Raw genomic sequence first — 23,436 nt, forward strand, 5'->3', positions numbered from 1 at the left:
GAATTGAATCTGAGCAGAGGAGTACTAAGCAGTAAGAAGAAAATTAAAGCAGTGTAACAATGAGACTGACAGGGATTTTCGCTGTGGTTAGACCTGCTTGTGCCTTTTAAGCAGAAACCTGAATTAAATGAAAGATGGCTTGTCATAGAAGGCATTTTTGAATATTTATTGACTAAATGAATGTTTATGATTGCCAAGAGAATTTTATGTCTCTGGCTATGTAGCAGTCCCCAGATCAAAGCACCCTTCCTTATTTCTGTGTGCTAAACTCTTCCCTTTCCATCCCTTTAAGGTGGTCCACAAAGTCTGCCTGGGAGAACCTGAACCTCATTCCACATAATCAATATGGTAGATCTTCTGGATATATGTCAAACTTTACAACTAGACGATAGAAAAATATCATCTCAAGTATACAGGGAGATTCATAAAATTTTACTATATGCCAGATCACAAAGAAAGTATCATCAAACTCAATAAAGTAGAAATAACACAACCAGCATTCTTTTATCATGATACAGTGAAGATAATTTTTAAAAAAGCCTTTCCATCAGAAAATTTTAAAACTCTATCAAGGGCACCAGAGTTGTACAACAGAAGCATGCTGGGCCCATAAAACTCTCTACTAATGCCTTGAGTGAAAGGAGAAATACAAACCAAAACTGCAGCATTAAAAAAAATGGTAATGGAAGCTTACATATTATAACTGTGGGAAATATTTAAACAGTTATAGAAGAAATTTAATATTTAAATTTAAATTAAATTTAAATTTAATATTTGTATCAATAAAATTTTAAAATAAAATTAATGAATTTTCAACTCCTTAAGTTAGGCAAAAAACAACAAAGTAAACCAAAAGAAAACACAAGAAAGCAATGATAAAGATTACAAAAAACACTAAAGCTACAGGAAACAGAAAAATAGTAGAACTAAATAAATCAAAATACTGAATTTTTAAAATAAATTAATAATAAGGAATCGACCACTAGTTAATGTAATAAATAAATAGGTAGAAAACACAAATACACAAAATAAGAAATTAATAGAGGAAAATAACCAGTAAGACAGAGAAAAATTTTTAAAAATCAACAAAATAATTCTTTGCACAATAAATTGAAAACCTAAATGATAAGTATGATGTCCTAGGAAAAAATAATTTGTCAAAAATAACTCCAATTGCGATGGAGATCTTAAATAAACCAATTTCCATAGAAGAAATAGGGAGACATATTAAAGAACTGCCTCACAGAAGAGCATCAGGCCTTAAAGTTTTCACAGAATTTTACTAAAAACTTAATCACCAATTAATCACAATGCTACACAATATATTCCAAACATAGAAAAGTAAGAGAAATTCAAGTTATTTTTATGAAATGAGAATAGCCTGGATACCAAAACCTGAAAAAGATAGTATATATAGTAAGTTAGAGAACAATTTCAATTATGAATATTGATGCAAATCTCCTAGATTTAATATCAATACACAGAATCTAACACCACGGTAAGAAAATAATATATGAAAGGGGCGCCTGGGTGGCTCAGTCAGTTGGCCATCTGACTCTTGACTATGGCTCAGCTCGTGATCTCAGGGCTGTGATCTCAGGGTCATGATCTCAGGGTCATCTGATCCAATCCCGGGTGGGCTCTGTGCTCAGCAGGGAATCTGCTTTTCTCCCTCTCCTTCTGTCCCTACCCTGCTTGCCTGCTCTCTCTCTCTCTCCCAAATAATTAAATAAAATCTTTTTAAAAAAGAAAATATTATACCATGAACAAGTGGGACTTAGTGTAGTCAATCGGGGGTTATTCAATAGTTAGGAAATATGTTAATATACTTCATCTTATGATAAGCCTAAGAAGAAAAATCATATAAAAATCTCCAGAAATTCTGAAAAAGAATCCAATGCAATCCAACACTTATTTTAAAAAATCCAAACAAAACAAAATAAAGTTTAAAAAATTCAACAAAATAGAAAATTACAGGTGCTTTCTATCTATCATCTATCTATCTATCTATCTATCTATCATCTATCATCTATCTATCATCTATCTAGAAAGAGTATATATTTGTGAGGAAGTGTCTATTTTATATCAATACTCGGTAAATAATAAAATTCATAATGGGAAGCACAAGAGAACTTCCTGCTAAGGTCAAGAACAAGGAAAAGTTGTCCACACTTTTTCAAACATTTCAGCTTTCACTATTCAAACTTGCAGTGGAGCTACTAGCCACAATTAAAAATCAAACGCTAAAAAAATAAAAATTAAAAAACCAATTATAGGTGTATGAATTACAAAAAGAATTGAAACTCCAGATTATATGGTATTGGGACAAGTCAAAAATGTAGTGATAAAACTACACAAATGATAAGAGATTTGGTAAATTTAAGATATAAATTAATATACAAAAATCAATGACTTTTTATACATATAAACAATAACCAGAAACAAGATATAATGAAAGACAAAAATCTCATTCATAATAGCAACAAATTAGATAACATTCTTAGAAATAAACTTGACAAGAAATATGGAAAAGCTATATGAGGAAAAGTTTAGACTCCTGAAAGCCATAAGAAGTAGAAAAATTCTATTTCGTTTTTGAATGGGAAGGTTACACATCACTAAAATATAATTAGTGTCCAAATTTAATGCATTCTCAATATAAATATACCAGCAAGTTGTTGTTTCCAAGGGAAAGATGAGTTTTTTCTAAAGTTTCACTGGAGAAAAAATAAACATGCAAGAATAGCTACAATACACAATGGAAAAAAATAACAATGAGGGGAGACTAATAAAAAGACAAGCAAATAGGAATTGAATAATGAACTGGGAGAAAATATTTTACCCCAAAAATATAAAAGATAAAGAGCTAATATTCCAAATAAATGTACTTTTTAAAGTCAAAGAAAAAAGACAATAATCCATTACAAAAATGACCAAATAACCAGAACAAATACTTTAGAAAAAGAAATACAAATGGCTCTTATATATATGAAAAGATGTCAAATCTGATAGCAACAGGAACGTAAATTAAAACTACTTTGAAAAACCATTTCTCACCTATCAGGTTGTCTGTTCTCTGTTCCTATCTATTATGATTCATGTACCATTATCTCATGCATATATTATTTTGGGTTTATTATACATTGACTAGTAAGCTGGTGCTAATCAAGCTACCTTTAGAGGATAAGGAGTAGAGCTTGGTAGATAGAAAATGCTCAATAAGCACTAGTTAACTTTATTTCGATTCATTAAAATCATGAATAATATATGAGCTGGGTGCTCCTTCAACACTTTGGAAAGCAATTGGTGTGCTTTATCCAGTATTTCACATTGTACAAATGATCTATATGTGCCCATACCAGCATATAATACTAAAAATTACAGAAGCAATTTTGTCCAATTATGACACCAAATTACTTATACAGTAGTGAACATCATTGGGAAAATAATTCTGTTGACTCTATTTTTCTCACTCTGAACTGACAAAGGAGATGGTGCTGGCAGCTGAGGAAGATCTGCCTTTGGTGTGTCAGGTCTGAACAAGACTGGGTCAAGTGCATGGTTACCATGGCAACAACACAATCAGGATGCATCATCTCCCATAGCAACAGCATTGAGGGGGCCTAATGTCTGAGTAAAAGCTTTCTCTCCATGTCAGGCCCTGTTTGAGTCCACATCTATAGCTACACCCTGGGGTGCTAGTTGTGAGGATACGGGGAGGCCACAAAGAGCCAAAAAAGCAAGAATTATAAAGGATTTCAGCAGCTTCATCTTTTTTCAGATGCCACTGCCCACCACTATTACAGTAAGTTATGGGAGAGCACTTTCAGTCAGAGCTGAAATGCCTGATAGCCAAGTATGGGAGTAGAAAAAGGCAAAATTTTAAGTTAAAAAGAAAAAAAACTGTATCTCCATTCTAAGGCAGTCCCCATTACCTAAAACTTCCACAACACACTCTCGGAAGATACTCATCCAATGCTTCCAATGTAAAGTAAGGATAGAACTACAAAACCAAAACTGACACTACAATACTCTTCCTGTCAAATTGCTACACAATTACAACAAATAATATGAAAAACGCCAAAAACTAGGATAATTTAACACAGCCTTGTTCATTTTCTATCAGTACCCACAAACGCTACCAAAAAAATAAGTGAAGCATCCTCAGCTAGAACTCAATTGCCCAATAGCCAAGTGCTGCAGTAGCCCTTCCAGAAAGTAGTCAAATCTGGGGGTTAAAAGGAGAAAAAAGGATCCCTATATGTTAACACAGTAGCCAACCAACTCCTGCATATTATCCAGTGATCCGTGTGTAATTAATACTGCCATCTCTAAGAGTACTGGGATAAGCTCAAAGTGTTGTCTAATTCCCCCACATTTAATCCAACACTTCTTCCATAGCAGCCTGTCTTCAAGTAATTGTGGGTACAAAAATTTTACACATCCGGACGTTGAATGATTTATAATGTTCTAACGATCTTTTGTGGAACTCATTTCACATCGATACAGGAGAGCTAGCTCTTCCCCAACGTTAGAAATCAGAAAACTGAAGTTTGAGGAAACGGAGGCTGGTCACCAAAGGGTCTTTGATGTGACCAAGGTCAAACACTCGACCTTCAACATGCACAGCCATACTGGAAAAACCACTAAGAAGAAGAAGCAGAATAAAGACACTTGTTGATTTGCTGACAAACTACTCCATAGGAGTGCTGGCACAGTGATAAGGAGGAGCTGTGTTAGGGAAAGAGGAAATTTGGGCTCTGCAAGGTTCTGGGAGGTAGAACAATAGCAGGTGATGGCACAGATGAGTGCAGAGAAAACAGTGCGAGTGCGAATTAATGGTCATGAGAGGAAATGAATTTTGGAAGCCAAAAGATAATCAAACCCATGCGTTGAGGTCACTTGTCTCCCACCGCGCCCCCATCAATGTAGAAAGATCCAACGAAGGGGAGTGAGTGTTAAATTTTCCGATCCCACTGCAGTACTACTTGAATAATACCAGAGAGGGCAAAGGGGTAATGTCGGTTTCAATCATTTGTTGGAGGGGCGGGCGCAGTAATATGATGTTATGACAAAACAATCAAGTGTGGTATCAATACACCTCACTCAGTTATTTGACGTACTTTCAGCACACATTTACTACGTACCTGCTGCGAGCTCAGGATTGCACAGGCAGCTTGAGACCGAGTCTGCGCCACTTAGGGACAAACTGAGTGTCAGTAAGAATCATAACAAGATGGACCTAAACACATCAACTGCGATTAAATATTGAGTCCCCATAGCGACTCTAAAGAGACAAAGACCTCGTAGTCACCATTATTAAATGCTAGGAAATATATTCATTATTTTGAAATTGGGTGAGCAGAGGCAAATAATGAAACAGTTATCCCGTGTTTGGCTTATGAACTGTAACATTGGTTCCCAAAGAGTGGATGAGGGAAGTTGCTCAGCAGAGAGGAGTTCCATCTCATATATAAAGAAGGGTAGATAGAATTAAAATATCTCCATTTTAAGCCTCAAGGGACGCCAGTGCCCCATGCTGGCATTATCAAAAGAGGGGCAGCCCTGCAGTATGTGCCTCCTGAGAGAATAATGCAACACTGCCTCTGAGACTTTCTTTCTTTCTTTTTAAAAAGATTTTATTTATTTATTTGACAGAGAGAGACAGCGAGAGAGGGAACACAAAGAGGGGGAGTGGGAGAGGGAGAAGCAGACTCCCCGCTGAGCCAGGAGCCCAAGGCAAGGCTCCATCCCAAGACCCAGAAGTCATGACCCAAGCCAAATGCAGACATTTAATCATGTGAGTCTCCCCTGAGCCCCTACCACTCTCTAGTCTTGAATTGAGTTCCAGCAACGGGCCACAAAGAAACGCCAATACTCACAGAAAAACAAAGGAAGAAAGGAGAAAGAAGTAATGTACACAGACACACAAGAAAACAGGGCCTGCTTTCAGTGGGTGCACATCAAGAAAAATGGAAGCTCAACTGTGACATATAGGAGAGATGGACCCACAATAGAAGCACCAAGAGGAACTACCTGCAGCATGTACAAGAGCTAGTCCTGGCCTGTGGGGCAGGTCCATCCACTCTGCCCCCCAAAATGTAGGAAACATCAGGATCCACTTTCCCAAAGCAGCACCTATAGCTGATTCTCAGAAGCCTGGCCCACCCTGCAAACTTCTCGAGACTACCACAGTTGTGCCTCGGCACCTGCACAGGCGACTCCAGTAGGCTTCATGTCTCCTAGGTGTCCATGCAATGGCAGAAGGTGATCCAAGGCCAGCTGCTCCCTCTACTGCAGTCAACAGAAGGGTTCCAGCTGGATGTGGTGGCTCATGGCATTCTGCCCAGCAAAACAACATCCAGGCCAGGCACCTGCAGTCCCTCCACTCATTGGCAGAAAGCAACCAGGCCTGGTATTTGCACCAGAAGGTGAACTAGTTTGGGGATGCTGCCACACTCCACCCAGTGGTGGAGAAATACCCCGGCCTGCACCCGCTAGCCCTCCTACCAGCAGCAGCAGGTGTCATGGTAGATGCCTCCTTCCCCTGAGTACACTGGCAGATAGAGAGTAGGAAGGCCAGTGGTGCTGGGTGACTGAAAAACAGGCCAGGGGAAAATGCTCTACATCCTTTAGGTCCCGAATCCCACACCCCCACCTAATGACACCCCACGGCCCATGGAACCATTTTCTGGTACCATGGGCATCTCTGGCCATTACCCATCAGAAAATCAGGTGGACTCAGAACAATGTGGTTCAGGAGTGCTTTGCAAAAGCTCATGAAACCAAGTGACTATGGAACTACAGCCCCCCAAAGTAGGCCAGAACAGACAGGCCAAACCTTAAAACAGGGCAACTTACTATGAAACGATCAAGAGTCTTTTTGTAGACTATCCAAACTATGCAGGCCAGGATAAAAAAATCATTCTTCACCTGTAGAGCCAGGGAAGTCAAAACTTAAATGAGAAAGGGCAAGCCCTGACAACAACAGAGATGAATCAGATGTTGGGACTAGTTTGCAAAGATTTTGAAGTAGCCAATATAAAATTATGGACCTCTGTGAAATTAAAAAAAGAGAGCAAACCTCTGCCAAGTTACAGAAATGATATAAAACGTACCAAATGGAAAGTAAATATTTAAAAATGTAATAAAGAAAATTAAAAACTTTCTTTTCAATGGGATCCATTGTAGAATGTAGATGACAGAAGACGAAATCAGTGAACTTGAGGACAGATTAACAGAATATACTATTCAGGAAAACGGTACAACAAGCAAACAAACATGGACAGATGGTTTGGAAGTGGTGGGACAAAAGCCAAAGGGCTAACATCGGAATCACCTGAGCTCCAGAAAGAACAAACAGTCGAAGCAATGTACATCCAATTCAGATATGACACAGCAGCTGGAGTGATCAGACAGGGAAGATAAAACAACTATGATAAATGTGTTAAGATTTCTAGTGGGAAAAGTAGACAACATGCAACAATAGGTAAGTTATGGAGGTAGATAGATGGAAACTGTAAAAGAGAATAAACAGGGAATGCCAAAATTCACACTACTGCAATAGCTGTGAAAAATGCCTTTGCTGGGGTCCTCAGGAGTTGTGACCTGCCCAAGTACAGAATCAGTGACTTTGAGGAATGGCCAACAAGGACTTCCCAAAGTGAACCGCAAATAGAAAAAAGATGAAAAATGTGGAGTAGAACATCCAGAAACTGTGGAACAATTTCAAAATAGATGACATATGCATACTTGGAATACCAAAAGTGGAAGTAAGAGAAAAAAGAGCAGAAAAAAATATTTGAAAAATGATGACAGTGAAATTCCCAAATTACTGATAGGCACTGAATCAGATACCCAGAAAGCTCACAGGACAGCAAGCTACCTCGTTGAAGAAAGCCAGACCAAGACACACACACACACACACACACACACACACAAACCAAGAACAACACGAACAAAACCTCCTTACCTACCCATAGAGGAACAAGAGGAAAATTACAGTGAAGTCGTGTGAGTGACCATGCAAGCAAGAAGAGAGTTAGGGAAAATTTTTAGTGTACCAAAAGAAAAATAATTCACCAACCTAGGATCCTTTTGTATCTAGTAAAAACTGTGCGGTAAAAAAGACAGAGTAAATAGAGACTTTTTCTCTCAGACAAAGAAAAATGAAGGGAATTGTCACCATTAGACCTATCCTGCAAAGAAATGGAAAAGATTTTATTCAGGAAGAAAAGAAATGATAAAGGTCAGAAATTTGGATATACATAAAAAGGGAAGTACACCAGGGAAGAAACACATCAAGGTAAATAAAGTTAATTTTTCTTGTTCTTAATAGATCAAAAAGTAACTTGTTTATTCGTGTTTTTAAAGATTTTATTTATTTATTTATTTATTTGCGAGAGAGAGAGAGAGAGAGAGAGAGAGAGCGCACAAGCTGGGAGGAGAAGGAGGAACAGATTCCCCACTGAGCAGGGAGTCTGATGTGGGACTGGACCCCAGGACTCCGGGGTCATGATCTGAGACAAAGGCAGACGCTTAACCAACTGAGCCACCCAGGTGCCCAAAAAGTAACTTGTTTAAATAATAAAATTTACCTTATTCTTGATAAATGGCAAATGAATGTTTAAATAATGGGAGTCATAACGTAGCCAGCGAGTATAGCATATGAGTAAGTGAAAAGCATGGCAGTCGTGGAGAAATGGGCAGAAATATTGTAAGTTAGCGCTCGATTTGTCAATAGTGTCACTTGAAGGTGGCCTTACATTAGTTTAAAATGTATATGTAACCTCTAAGGAAAGATCTAAAATGTTTTTAAGCACCTGTAGTTGGTACACTACGAGGTCAACCAAAAAAAAACTGCCTTTATGTAAAATGTTCAATTAAAACCAGAGAAGGCAGGAAAGTAAGCCTCTTCTGATGAATAGAAAACAGCCACAAACATGGTTGATATCAACGCAAGTGTTTCAGGAACCACTTTCAATAGGAATGGTCTATAAATAGCAATCAAAAGTCAGAGTGAATTTTAAAACTTCAGCAGTGTATATTATCTGCAAGCCCCTATTTAAAATAGAGTGATTCCGATAGGCTAAAGTAAAGGGATGGAGAAAGACATACCATGCTAACAGTAAGCTAAAAAACTCTGGAGTATTGATACTAATTTCAAACTGTCAGGGGGCATAAAACCCACAGAAATCGACAGAACTGTCATAGCCACGAGAAGCCTAAGAAGATACTGAGAGTACTAAATATGAGTTCGTATCCTGCATTGGATCTTGGAAGACAAAAACAACACTAGAGAAAAGCCAAGAAAGTCTGAATAAAGTACAGTCTTTGGTTAATGATAACATCTCAATATCGGTTCATTAATGTTACAAATGTGCCACATTAACATCAACTGATAATAATAGGGAATGTGATTGTGGGGTATATGGGAACCTTCTTTACTCTCTTCATTGTAATTCTGTAAGGCTGAAACTGTTTCAAAATGTAAGTTTACTTTCAAAAAGCACATTGCTACTATGTTGCAGGAGTTGCAGTTATCTTGAGGCTGTCTGGACAGATATTTTGAAAGACGTAAAATGTCAGTTTTTAAAAAAAGTATACTCAACCCTACTCCCGCAAAAAGGCTGTGGCCAGCAGCATCCGAACAGCTAAAGTGTGGACGGGTGCATTTAAAGAGCCCTACGACCATCGCAACCCCCACGCCCACGTGGAACTCTTTGGGGGTGTGACAGAGAGGAGGCAGCTCCAGGCAAAGCTCCAGTGGAAGGACTTCAGGTGTTCTTGGAGAACATGTACCCTGAATTGCATGCGCCTGACGACAAGCCTGCCTTCTTTGGGATGTTCTGGAACAAAGGACTGAAAGATTACTGCTTTGATTCGAACCCTCCCAGTGAAAACCAAATCGTGGGGCACCAGGTCCTTCTGTACCTCTGTCCTGGAATGGGTCGGAAGCAGTTTTTCAAGTACAGTTCTCAGAAGGAAGTAGGCTGTCGCACTCACCAGCCACAGCCTGCATAGCTGTGGACGCAGGATCGGATATTCTCATCCTGTATCTCTGCCAGGAAACTGCCACAGAGAACGAGAAGTTCATCTTGCAGGAGGATGGCTCTTTATTTCACGTACAGTCCAATAAATGCGTTCAGTCTGAGAGGAAGGCGTTCAGGGACAGTTTCATACCGCCCTTATGGGACTGCATGGATTGGGAACATCAGAAATGGCTCTTTGAGGAACACATGTAATAAAGTGTCACTGTACCAAGGTGCCCATCGAAGGAGTGGGAAGACCCCTGGACTCTGTGCCCAACAGAGACTTAGCTGAGTACAGTGACAGACCCACCCAAAACCTGGCTGCTTCACCTTTATAAGGAAGTCATTTTGCAATCTTTGAAATTGATGTTGGGTTTAATAAGCTTTGTACTGATTTCAGAAACCTAAAATTGCTCCCAAGTACCCTATTTTCAAAGGGTAATCATAAAATGTTAACTCTTCGTATTCAGACAATTAAAACCCTTAAGTATTTTTCCTTTTTCTTTTTTTTTTTCATTTAATTTATTTACTTGAGAGAGAGAGAGAGAGCAAGGCCGGGAATGAGCAGGGGTAGGTGGCAGTGAGAGAGAAGCCGACTTCCCACTGAGCAGGCAGCCTGATGCCTGACTCAATCCCATGACCCCAAGATCATGACCTGAACCGAAGGCAGACATTTAACCAACTGAAGCCCCCAGGGGCTCCAGGATTTTTCTATCAAGACAAAAAAAAACTAGTCTCTTCCAGTGTGTCAAATAAAGCCATTGTTTCCTTGTTGATGCTGGGTTTCAATTATCTGTCCATTGATACAAGTGGTGTTTTAAAGTCCTCTACTACTATTGTAACTTATCAATTATTTCTTTTGTGTTTGTCATTGTTTAATATATTTGGGTGCTCCCATGTTGGGTGCATAAGTATTTACAGTTCTTAGGTATTCTTGTTGTTTTGTCTCCTTAATTTTGATAAAGTAACCTTCTTCATCTCTTGTTACCCTCTTTGGTTTAAAATCTAGTTTGTCTGATATAAGTATGGCTACTCTGGCTTTCTTTTGGGTCCATTAATGTGATAGATGGTTCTCCATCCCCTCACTTTTTTTTTAAGATTTTATTTATTTGTTTGAGAAAGAGAGAGAAAGAGGGATAGTTGGGGGAAGAGCAGACCCCCCCCACCAAGCAGAGAACCCAATGCGAGGATGGATCCTAGGACCCTGAGATCATGACCTGAGATGAAGGCAGACACTTACCAGACTGAGCCATCCAGGTGCCCTGCCATCCCCTCACTTTCAATCTGCTGATGTCTTTAGGTCTAAACTGAGTCTCTTGAAGGCAGCATATAGATGGGTCTTGCATTTTTTTTTTATCCATTCTGATTCTCTGTGTCTTTTCATTGGATCATTTAGTCCATTTGCTTTCAAAGTAATATGTATTTAGTGCCATTTTATTACTTGTTTTGTCTTTGTTTCCTGAGATTTCTCTGATCATTTCTTGGTTTTGTCCCTTTGGTCTGTCTTTCCTACTCGAAGAGTCCCCTTTAATATTACTTGCAGGGCTGGCTTAGTGGTCATGAACTCCTTTCATTTTTGTTTGTCTGGGAAACTCTTTCTTTCTCCTTCTATTCTGAATGATAACCCTGCTGGTTAGAGTGTTCTGGTCTGCAGATTTTTCCCATTCAGCACTTTGAATATATCATGCCAGTCTCGTCTGGCTTGCCAAGTTTCTGCGGAGGTATCTGAAGCTAACCTTTGGGTCTTCCCTTGTAAGTTAAGGACTTCTTATGTCCTGCTACTTTTAAGATTTTTTCTTTATCACTATATTTTGCAAATTTAATTACAATATGTGTTGATGTTCGCCTGCTTTTGTTGATTTTAATGGGAGGTCTCTGTGCTTTGTGGATTTTTTTTTTTACTAATTTTTACTATGTAATGTTAGTCACCATACAGTACATCCTTAGTTTTTGATGTAGTGTTCCATGATTCATTGTTTGCGTATAACACCCAGTGCAGCATGCAATACGTGCCCTCCTTAATACCCATCACCGGCTTATCCCAATACCCCACCCCCCGCCCCTCTGAAACCCTCAGTTTGTTTCCCAGAGTCCATAGTCTTTCGTGGTTCATGCCCCCTTCTGTTTACCACCCCCTCATTCTTCCCTTCCTTCTCCTACCGATCTCCCTACTATTTATGTTCCATAAATGAGTGAAACCGTATGATAATTGCCTTTCTCTGCTTGACTTATTTCGCTTAGCATAATCTCCTCCAGTCCCATCCATGTTGCTGCAAATGTTGGGTAGTCATCCTTTCTGATAGCTGAGTAATATTCCATTGTGTATATGGACCACATGTTCTTTATCCATTTGTCTGTTGAAGCGCATCTCGGCTCCTTCGAGAGTTTAGCTATTGTGGACAATGCTGCTATGAAAATTGGGGTGCATATGGCCCTTCTCTTCATTACATCTGTATCTTTGGGGTAAATACCCAGTAGTGCAATTGCTGGATCATAGGGTAGCTCTATTTTTAACTTTTTAAGGGACCTCCACACTGTTTTCCAAAGTGGCTGTACCAACTTGCATTCCCACCAACAATGTAGGAGGGATCCCCTTTCTCCACATCCTCTCCAACATTTTTTGTTTCCTGCCTTGTCAATTTTTGCCATTCTAGCTGGCATAAGGTAGTATCTCAACGTGGTTTTGATTTGACTTTCCCCTGATGGCTAATGATTTTGAACATTTTTTCATGTGTCTTTTAGCCATTTGTATGCCTTCATTGGAAAACTGTCTGCTCATATCTTCTGCCCATTTTTATTTTTATTTTTTTAAAGATTTTATTTATTTATTTGACAGAGAGAGACAGCCAGCGAGAGAGGGAACACAAGCACGAGGAGTGAGAGAGGAAGAAGCAGGCTCCCAGCGGAGGAGCCCGATGTGGGGCTCGATCCCAGAATGCCAGGATGACGCCCTGAGCCAAAGGCAGACGCTTAACAACTAAGCCACCCAGGCGCCCCCTTCTGCCCATTTTTTGATTTGATTATTTGTTTCTCGTGTATTGAGGTTGAGAAGTTCTTTGTAGATCTTGGATACCAGCCTTTTATCTGCAGTGTCCTTTGCAAGTATCTTCTCCCATTCCGTGCGCTGCCTCTTAGTTTTTTTGACTGTTTCCTTGGCTGTGCAGAAGCTTTTGATCTTGATAAAATCTCACAAGTTCATTTTTTCTTTTGTTTCTCATGCCTTTGGAAATGTGTCATGAAAAAAGTTGCTGTGGCCGATGTCAAAGAGGTTGCAGCCTATGTTCTCCTCCAGGATTTCGATGGATTCCTGTCTCACATCGAGGTCTTTCATCCATTGGGAGTTTAGCTTTGTGTATGGTGTGAGAGAGTGTTCAAGTTTCATTCTTTTGCATATAGCTGTCCAATTTTCCCAGCACCATTTATTGAAGAGACCGTCTTTTTTTCACTGGATGTTTTTTCCAGCTTTGTCAAAAATTAGTTGCCCAAAGATCTGAGGGTCCATTTCTGGGTTCTCTATTCGGTTCCATTGGTCTATGTGTCTGTTTTTGTGCCAGTACCATGCTGTCTTTGTGATCACAGCTTTGTAGTATAGCTTGAAATCAGGCAACGTGATGACCCCAGCTTTGTTTTTCCTTTTCAACAATTCCTTGTTGATTCGGGCCTTTCCTGGTTCCACACAAATTTAAGGGCTGTTTGTTCCAGCTCTTTGTGGATCTAGATATCTCTTTCCATCCCCAGATTAGGGAAGTTTTCAGCTATTATTTCCTCAAATAAATTTTCTGCTCCCCTTTGCTCTCTTCTTCTTCTGGGACTTCAATAATGTAAATGTTATTAAGTTTGATGGAGTCACTGAGTTCCTTATGTCTTTTCTCATATTCCATGATTTCTTTGTCACTTTTGTTCAGCTTCATTATTTTGTCTTCTATATCACATATTTGTTCCTCTGCTTCTTCCACCCTGCTGTTCATTGCATCAAGCCGGTTTTCAAACTCAGTTAATGCACTCTTCATTTCTGACAAATTCTTTTTTAACTCATTTATCTCTGTGGTAAAGGTATCACTGATATCTTCCATTCTTTTCTCAAGCTCAGTGAGTATCCTTATGACTGTTGCTTTAAATTTTCCATTAGCCATGTTACTTATATCCGCTTCTCTTAGATCTCTGGCCTGGACTTATCTTGGTCTTTCACTTGGAATGAATTCCTCCATTTTGGTACTTTGTCCAAGTCTTTGCCTTTTTGGGTATGTTTGAAAAAGCTAGGTATGTTTCCTGCTCCTGAGAATAATGGCTTTATGAAGAAGCGGTCATATGTGTCCAGGACCTGGGGCTTCAGGGAGCATCTCCGATGTGTGCTGCTTGCTCTCTGCTGTTGTGTTTAGGCTGCTCTGTTCTTCAGGCCTATCATCTGCAGAGCCTCTACTTGCCTGTAGCATGAAGTGCTTTGTCCTTGGCCAGAATGTAGGGAGTTTTAACTAGGTTTGCTCTGGTCCACTTGTTAAATGAGATCTGAAGCCCTAGGTCTAGAACTGAAGCCCTGCAGAACTCTCTGGTTGGGAGACATGGTGTCGGCAGGGGTTTCTGTTGGTCTTCTGTGGCAGGGGCCCACCTCTCTGGGACTGAGTCAAGCTTGACTGAAAAGGACAGTCTTGCCAGAGCGCAAGGTTGTAGGACTTGGTATAAACAAGTTAGTCAGCCAGTGTTGGAGTTGTGCCTCTTACTGCAGGTGGCTCTGTGTTTATGCTAAAGGGCAAGTGAGGGAAATGACACCAGCCAGCTCTTTTATCCCCAGAGAGGCATGTCCAAAAATGCTGCCTCTCAGGGAAGCAATCTAGGAAGATTGAATATTCTCCCACTGTGCGTCCCAGTTGTTCTTCAGGTTCCTGTTTCCATACTGTCTGCCTTCAGGTTGTTTGCCTGCCTTCTCTCCAAGAGCAACATAGTGCCCTGTGTGCTCTATTTCAGCCAAGCTTGCTGACCTTTGAAACTCTAGGCTTTAGGGACACGGTGTGGGCAGGGGCCGGTGCTGGTCTTCTGGGGGAGGGGCCTGCCTCACTAGACTGAGGCAAGCTTGACCAAGAAGGGCAGTTGGGCCAGAGTGCAGGGGTATGGGCCTTGTTATTAGAACAGCCAGTGTCAGTGAGCCAGTTCATTTTAAGCAATCTCATTCTATTTCTTGGAGAACACTTGCAAATATACTCTGTAATATCATTTTTGCACTCCTAACTTCATGTCAGCATCTGTTTTCTGAAAATCTCAATCTGTGACTGAGATTAATATTGCAGGAGATGAGAATTGGACAGATTCAGGATACATTTTGAAGGTAGAGTTGACAGAGTTGGCCAATGGGTCATATACATCATGTGAGGCAAATGCTTATTAATATTTATTTTAATCAAATATGCAGTAAACATTACTACTCTTTATCAATTTTAAATATGAGAAATGCTGTGCAACAGGAAGTGTCACATTTCCTCGCCCTCTTGAAGTTAGGCATAGCTATGTCCCTTTCTCTGATAAATAAAATATAAAAGAAAGTAAAAAGTGTCACTTATTTTGGGAGCAATTAAGAACTGATGAATGTTTCTCTATGCTTCCTTCTCTCTTCTTCTATAATTGGTGAGGATTTAGAGGTTGTAGCCTCCATTATCATATGTCCCCAGGTAAGGATAATATAGAGAAAATTCCCTTCTGATCCATGAAAAGCATGTACAATGAACACAAAATAAATGTCAACCCACTGAGATTTTGCTGTATTTTATTACAACAACCAAATCTTGCTTAGCCTGACTGAAATAGCTACTGGTACTGGAAGTGGAATGTTCCAGAAACAAAACCCATGAAAGCCTAAAATATATGGCATTGATTTAGCAGTCAGATTGTAGATGGTGAGAAAAAGTTCTTTGGAAGCTCAGAGGAGTTAAAAAATTTGTTTCTACTCACACATTTGACAAATAGCAAAGCTGAATTTGAATGCAATTTTATTTGACTCCAAAATCTATGCCATTTACCATTTTGTATAGCATTTGATTTAGGGCTCAGGTGGTTGGATAGTGGTAGCTTGTCTTTTTTTTATTATAATAATATTTTTTATTATATTATGTTAGTCACCATACAGTACATCCCTGGTTTTTTATGTAAAGTTCCATGATTCATTAGTTGCGTATAACACCCAGTGCATCATGCAATACATGCCCTCCTTACTACCCATCACTAGCCTATCCCATTCCCCCATCCCCCTCCCCTCTGAAGCCCTCAGTTTGTTTCTCAGAGTCCATAGTCTCTCATGCTTCATTCCCCCTTCTGATTACCCATAGCTTGTCTTTAATTGATGCATTTACCCTTTTGGTAAATACTATTTGTAGTATTACTGATTATGTTCCAGTCATTGTGCAGAGTGGGAATAGGAATACATACATTAATAAGTCAACTTTTAGTCATGTTGCGTTTGAGCTGACTTTGGGACTGTGGAGTGGAGTGGTCCACTAAGAACTAATTAATTAATCCATTCATTGGTCCCACAAGTCAGTGTCAAACATTTACAATGGGCCAAGAACTCTGTTACATGCTGTGAATGCAGTGATGAGGTGTATAATTTTTTTTTTTGCATTTTTGGATTTTATTTTTAATAGTTTGCTGTTTTATTTCATTTATGTTCATGAGAAATAATGTTCTGTAGTTTTCTTTTTTTGTATTGCTTTCACCTTGTTTTGGAATTAGAGTAATATTTAAATCATAAAATGATTATAAGAAGTGTTCCCCTCCCTTCTATTTTCTGGAAGAGAATTGTAAATTGGTATTAATTATTCTCTAAGTGTTTGGTAGACTTGTCCAGTGAAAACATCTTGGCATAGAGATTTCTTTTTCTGGAACTTTTTCATTAAAATTCAAAATCTTTCATGGTTATAAGACTAATCAGATGATCATATTATATATATTATCTTGGTTGAGTTTGGCAAGTTGTAATTTTTGAGGACTATTTCTTTTTTCTTTTAAGTTGTCAAATTTATGAGTACAAAGTTGTTTGTAATATTCTCTATTATGTTTTTAATTATGAAGGATCTATAATGAGTTCCCCTATTTCATTCCTGGTATTGATGATTTGTGTATTCTCTCCTTTTATTTTTGCTCTTCTAGCAAAACGCTTATCAATGTTATTGATCTTTTTCCCAAAAAATTCCTTTTGTTAATACTTACATTGTGTGTTTTTTCTGTTTTTCACTATAATCTACCTATGTCATTGAATTTGAAGTTTCTTATAAACAGCAGCACACAAATTTTTTTTCTTATTTTGTCAGTTTCTTCAGGCTCTGGTTTGTTTTTACTCTATTTCTATGTCCACATTGGATAAATGTTATTGATATGTCCTCAATTCATTGACTCAATGTTTTGTCTTCTCCATTCTACTATTGAGCCTACCTTAGACAGAGTTTTCTTATTTCAGTTATTATATTATTAATTCTTACTGAGAATTTCTATTTTTCTTCACTTAAGAGAATTTTAAATTGCTTGTTGAAGCATTTTTATAATGGCTGCTTTAAAATTTTTGTCATGGATGTCTCAGGCTCTGGGGATAAAGAAGCTTCCTGGATGGAACTACTTGTTGCCCGTTGTCTCTGGCAAAGGAAAGAAGCCTAGCAGGGAAGAAAAGAACTTCCCCTGGCTGCTTATTATCAGCAGGTCTCCTGATAGGTCCTCCTGGCCATTGCTGCCAGGCCTCATTGGTATTGATGATGGTACTTCAATTCAAGGGAGGAATGAACTTATCAGGGCTTTCTGCTATGGATAGGTTGGGCTTTGGGAAATGCCAGACCTGGGTTGCTTTATTCTGTTGAGTTGGAGGGGGATAGTAAGACATTCTTCCCACCTTCCAGAGTCTTCTTATATATCATATATACATATTTTCAATATATCATGTGTATAGTTTTTAGTTGTACTTGGTGGGAAGAATTTATCTTGTCCCATAACCATAAACCAACAGGTGATTTTTTTAATAAGAATTTTAGTTTGCAAGTGGACCAATGATTTGTATCTTTCTGTCTACATGTTATTTTCCTATCTACACTGCATAAAATCCTAATAATAAGGTTCCTTGGTGCACAGTAAGTCATAGCTCTTATGAGTTATGATTCTAATGTCAATGACCCTAACATACTCATCACTCCTACCAAAAGGAATTAAATGTTCAAATTTTCTTCTTAATGCACCATTATCTGGACTCTATACTGATAGCCCACTCCCTCTTTTTTTTAAGCTTTATTTATTTATTTGCCAGACAGAGAGAGAGAGCACAAGCAGGGGGAGCAGCAGCAGAGGGAGAAACAGGCTCCCCACTGAGCAGGAGACCTGACGTGGGACTTAATCTCAGAACCATGAGATCGTGACCTGAACGGAAGGCAGACGCTCAATTGACTGAGCCACCCAGGCATCCCCCACCCCCATTTGTTTATTAATTTTCCTACAGTCTGTGCCCAATGTAGTCTTTTAGGTTTCAAGTTTCTTCGATTTTATCCTACTCTTTTAATATTTCACTCTCGTCATTTATATAGACTATGTATTGCTAAATTACCTCAGATACAAATTTGGAAACATGAGTGCAATAAAGTATACATGATAAACCATGGTATGCTATGTAAGAGCATCTTATATCTGAATAATACATGATAAAATTGTTAATGTGAATTTAACATATGTTAGGGGCATTATAAATCGACTTTATAAGTTTATAAAGAGATAGAACTAAATTATCTGGGTTCTTATGATCATTAATTTAAAATATTATATAACATGTTAAAGCCATAAAAATGTATACAGAGGGCTTGCCATCCAGTGCCACCTGCATCTGGAGCACTGGCCCTATCAGCACTGAGAAATGGACCAATTTCTACAAAATGTAGTGCTACAGTGTGCCTGATGGGATATGTTCAATCACGGCATCCAAACTTTCCAGAAAACCTTACTCAGAAGCTTCCAAACCCTGTGGAACTGTATCTTCACTCAAATGACATAGTTGTAGTTCCAAAATCCACTGGGTCCCTTGTAAAACTCTAATGTTTGGGACTTCATGACAACGCCTTAGAAATTATTTGCCCAGAATTTGATTATCCAAGAGCATTATGTCATCTTCAATTAGCTAATAACCAACTACCTACCTATCTACCTACCTACCTACCTGCAATTCCTACCTCCAGTACATCACTGTAGACCAATATCATCTATGGTATGTGCTGCACTATCTCTGCCAGCTTCCCAGCCTCAATGAGCTCTCCATGGCTGGAAACCATCTTTCATTTTTGCCACTTGGCAAGGACAACAGAACAAAAATAAACAAATGGGACTACATCAAACAAAAAAGATTTTTCAGAGTGAAGAAAACCATCAACAAAACAAAAAAAGCAACCGGCTGAATGGGAAAAGATATTTGCAAATGATATAGCCGATAAAGGGTTAACATCCAAAATATATAAAGAACTCATAAAACTCAATATCAAAAAAATAAACTGGTAAAAAAAAATGGACAGAGGACCTGAATAAATATTTTTCTGAAGAAAACATACAGGTAGTCAACAGGCACATGAAGAGATGCTCAACATCACTAACCATCAGGGAAATACAAATCAAAACCACAATTTGATATTTCAACTCACACCTGTCAGAATAGCAAGAAATAACGAGTGTTCAGGAGGATGTGGAGAAAAGGGAGCATTTATATACTGTTGGTGGGACTGTAAATTTGTGCAGTCACTGTGAAAAACAGTATGGTGGTTCCTCAAAATATTTAAAATAGAACTACGTTACAATCCAGCAATTTCACTTCTAGGTATTTACCCAATGAAAGTGAAAACACTAATTTGAAAAGACATATGTACCCCTATATTCTTTACAGCATTATTTACAATAGTTAAGGTATGAGAGCCACCTAAATGTCCATTGATAGATGAATGGATGAGAAAGATGTCATATATACATACAATATAATATTAGTCATAAAAAAAGAATGAAATCTTCCTATTTGTGACAACATGAATGGACCTAGAGGGTATTATGCTAAGTGAAATAAATCAGACAGACAAAGACAAATACTGTATGACTTAACTTATATGAGGAATCTAAAATACAAGACAAACTAACAATCTAACAAATTTACCAACTATCTATGAGTTTTGTTCATAGATACAGAGAACATAGATAGCTACAGAAAACAAACTAATGGATGCCAGAGTAGAGGAGGTGGAGGGATAGATCAAATAGATGACGGGGATTAAGAGGTATGGTTTTCCAGTTATTTTTTTAAAGATTGTACTTACTTATTTGACAAAAAGAGAGAGAGCAAGAGAGAGAGAGAGAGAGCACAAGCAGGGGGAGCAGCAGGCAGAGGGAGAGAGAGAAGCAGGCTCCCTGCTTGAGCAAGGAGCCTGACGTGGAGCTCAATTCCAGGACCCTGGGATCATGACTTGAACCAAAGACAGATTTTTAACCAACCGAGCTATCCAGGTGCCCCTGGTTTTCCAGTTATAAAATAAATAACACACAGTAATGTATTGTACAGCACAGAGAATATAGTAAAAAAAAGGGTACAGATATGAAATTTAGAAAAATAAGTAGTGTGAGGGCTAGATGTTTGAGCAGAATCTTTGCCAGCAAAGTTCTTGTTAATTTGGTTTTGAAACTCAGAGTTTTTAAAACAGTGACAAGAACGTGCAGTACCAGGAAAATCTGGAAGATGTTGTCAGTTTACTTTAAAACAAAAATTGGGAGTTTCTATCAGTCATTGTTTCAATATCAGTTTGGGGGAGGGAGAAAAAAATCAGGTGCAAGTCCAGCTAGGCAACAGCTCAAGATGAAATGCAGGATGAAGTTGTGCTCTCCACATTGCTGCCGTGGGACTGGAAGTTACACTGGTGTAATTCCTGAGTCTGTTTTGGAGAAACAGTATGAAGTCTCCTTCTTGAGGATCTTCTCTGAGGGAATTCTTGGTATTTCTTGAAGTTACTGCTATAAATCTGTAAGTCAGAACTACCTCACCAGGTTTTGATCTTTTAAAGGAAGCATAGGGATATTTTGCTTATCACGTGTCTCCTTGGCAGTGTCTCCTGACATCATACCTGGATGCTTGGGCACAGTGCCTGTCCTCTGGCACCCACAGCATCCATGCAGTTTGCTAGGTAGTATCACCTCCTACATTATGTGGGAGTTCCCTGCTTATATGGAAATGATGTATTTTGGGAGGCTAACTAACATCATGGTGAACCAGGCTGAGACCCTTTTAAATTCCAGTTTTGCTATTTAATAGCTGGGTGAACTTGGGCTTAGAAAAGCTTTTTAATTTGTCTGTCTCAGAAACAGGGCAAAATTAATACCTACTTCATAGCATCATTGTGAAAATTAAATAAGATCCATTTAAAATACTTCTGTCTCTCATGAATACTACATAATGATGTAGCCAATGTGAACTATTTCTATTGTTTCACTAGACTGTTAGAAAAGGTTGAGACTGTGTGTGTCTTCACTTTTGTACCCCAAGCATCTAGCACAATGTCTAGCCCATTGCTCATAATAATTTCTTCCTTACCTGAACTACACAACAGAAAAAAAGATGCTGATGCTTGAATATTTAAACCAACAGAAAAGGAAGCTTTCATTCAAATTCATTGAAATAAATTTAATTTTTAAAAAATGTATACAGAGTCGTACAATGTAGCCCATGCACCCACCATCTAGCCTAATAAATTAAACTATGCTTATGCTAAAGTTTTGTGTTCTTTGAATCATTATTATGGTTTGTATTATGGCAAATTTTTTTAGTAACTCAGTGTGAGACTTTATTCTCTGAAAAACAAACAAAACACACACAGAGAGCAGAAGGATGAGCCATGCGGCATACATGCGCAAGTTCTTTCCTAAAGCAATGGATTTTAATTTCATTGTTTTTTAATTTTTTTGAGTATAGTTGATGCACATTACATTAGTTTTAAGTGTACAACATAGTGATTCAAAAAGTTTATACATCATGCTATGCTCACCACAACACTATTAAAATATCATTGACTATATTCCTTAGGCTGTACCTCTTATTTCCATGACTTATTCATTCCATAACTGGAAATATTCATTTTCCACTACCCTTCACCCATTTTGCCCATTCCCCTCACCCCCCTCCACCCTAGCAACCATTACTTTGCTCTCTGTATTTATGGGTCTGATTCTGCTTTCTGTTTCTTTACTCACTTGTTCTTTTTAGATTCCTCATACGAGTGAAATCATATGGTATTTGTCTTTCCCAATCCAAGACAATGCATTTTTAGAAGTGAGTTTAAAGCAATGACACTTAACAATCACTTCCACGAAGAAACCATTTCTGTCACCAAAGCCGAATTTGGCAGCTTTACCACCTGAAGATTCAGTCAGCCTAAACTAGAATGCAGTGTTCCGGTTGCAACTAAACTGTGTTTAAAAGGAAGCTTACTAATTTTATCCTTTTATTTCAGTGTATATTCTCAATAAACACTAGGAATTATCCCACATATTTAAGGACAAAAAAATGAAAATGCAGAAAACAAAAACAAAAGGTCATGTTTCTTTATATTTCTTTAATTAGCAGAGCTCAACATTTTTCACACTTATTATTTTGTCTGGCAGTCTGACAAATTTACTTTTCTTCCCCGAATTTCACTGTAACCAATAACAGCGTAAACTTTTCACCTTTCATTTAATTGTATTTGTTTAGTGTTGAATATGTAACACGTTAATACAACTTAATATTTTAAATGTAACAAAGGGTACATATTTAATCATTTATTAAAACTTCTGTGAAACAATAGCTAAATTGTGGAAGGAGCTGAGATGCCCTTCAACAGATGACTGGATTAAGAAGCTGTGGTCCATATGTACAATGGAATATTACTCAGCTATCAGAAAGAACAAGTTCTCAACATTTGCTGCAACATGGACGGCACTGGAGGAGATAATGCTAAGTGAAATAAGTCAAGCAGAGAAAGACAATTATCATATGATTTCTCTCATCTATGGAACATAAGAACTAGGATGATCGGTAGGGGAAGAAAGGGATAAAGAAAGGGGGGTTAATCAGAAGGGGGAATGAAACATGAGAGACTATGGACTATGAGAAACAAACTGAAGACTTCAGAGGGGAGAGGGATGGGGGAATGGGATAGACTGGTGATGGGTAGTAAGGAGGGCATGTATTGCATGGTGAACTGGGTGTTATACGCAATTAATGAAGCATCGAACTTTGCATCGGAATCCGGGGATGTACTGTATGGTGACTAACATGATATAATAAAAAAAATCATTAAAAAAAAACTTCTGTGAAAAAACTGTAGTGAAATAATTATTAGTTGTAAATATTAATTTCAATTTGCTTCCACCTAAATAAAATCTAAATATA

This window comes from Ailuropoda melanoleuca, chromosome X, assembly GCF_002007445.2.
Source record: "Ailuropoda melanoleuca isolate Jingjing chromosome X, ASM200744v2, whole genome shotgun sequence".
Taxonomy (NCBI): domain Eukaryota; kingdom Metazoa; phylum Chordata; class Mammalia; order Carnivora; family Ursidae; genus Ailuropoda; species Ailuropoda melanoleuca.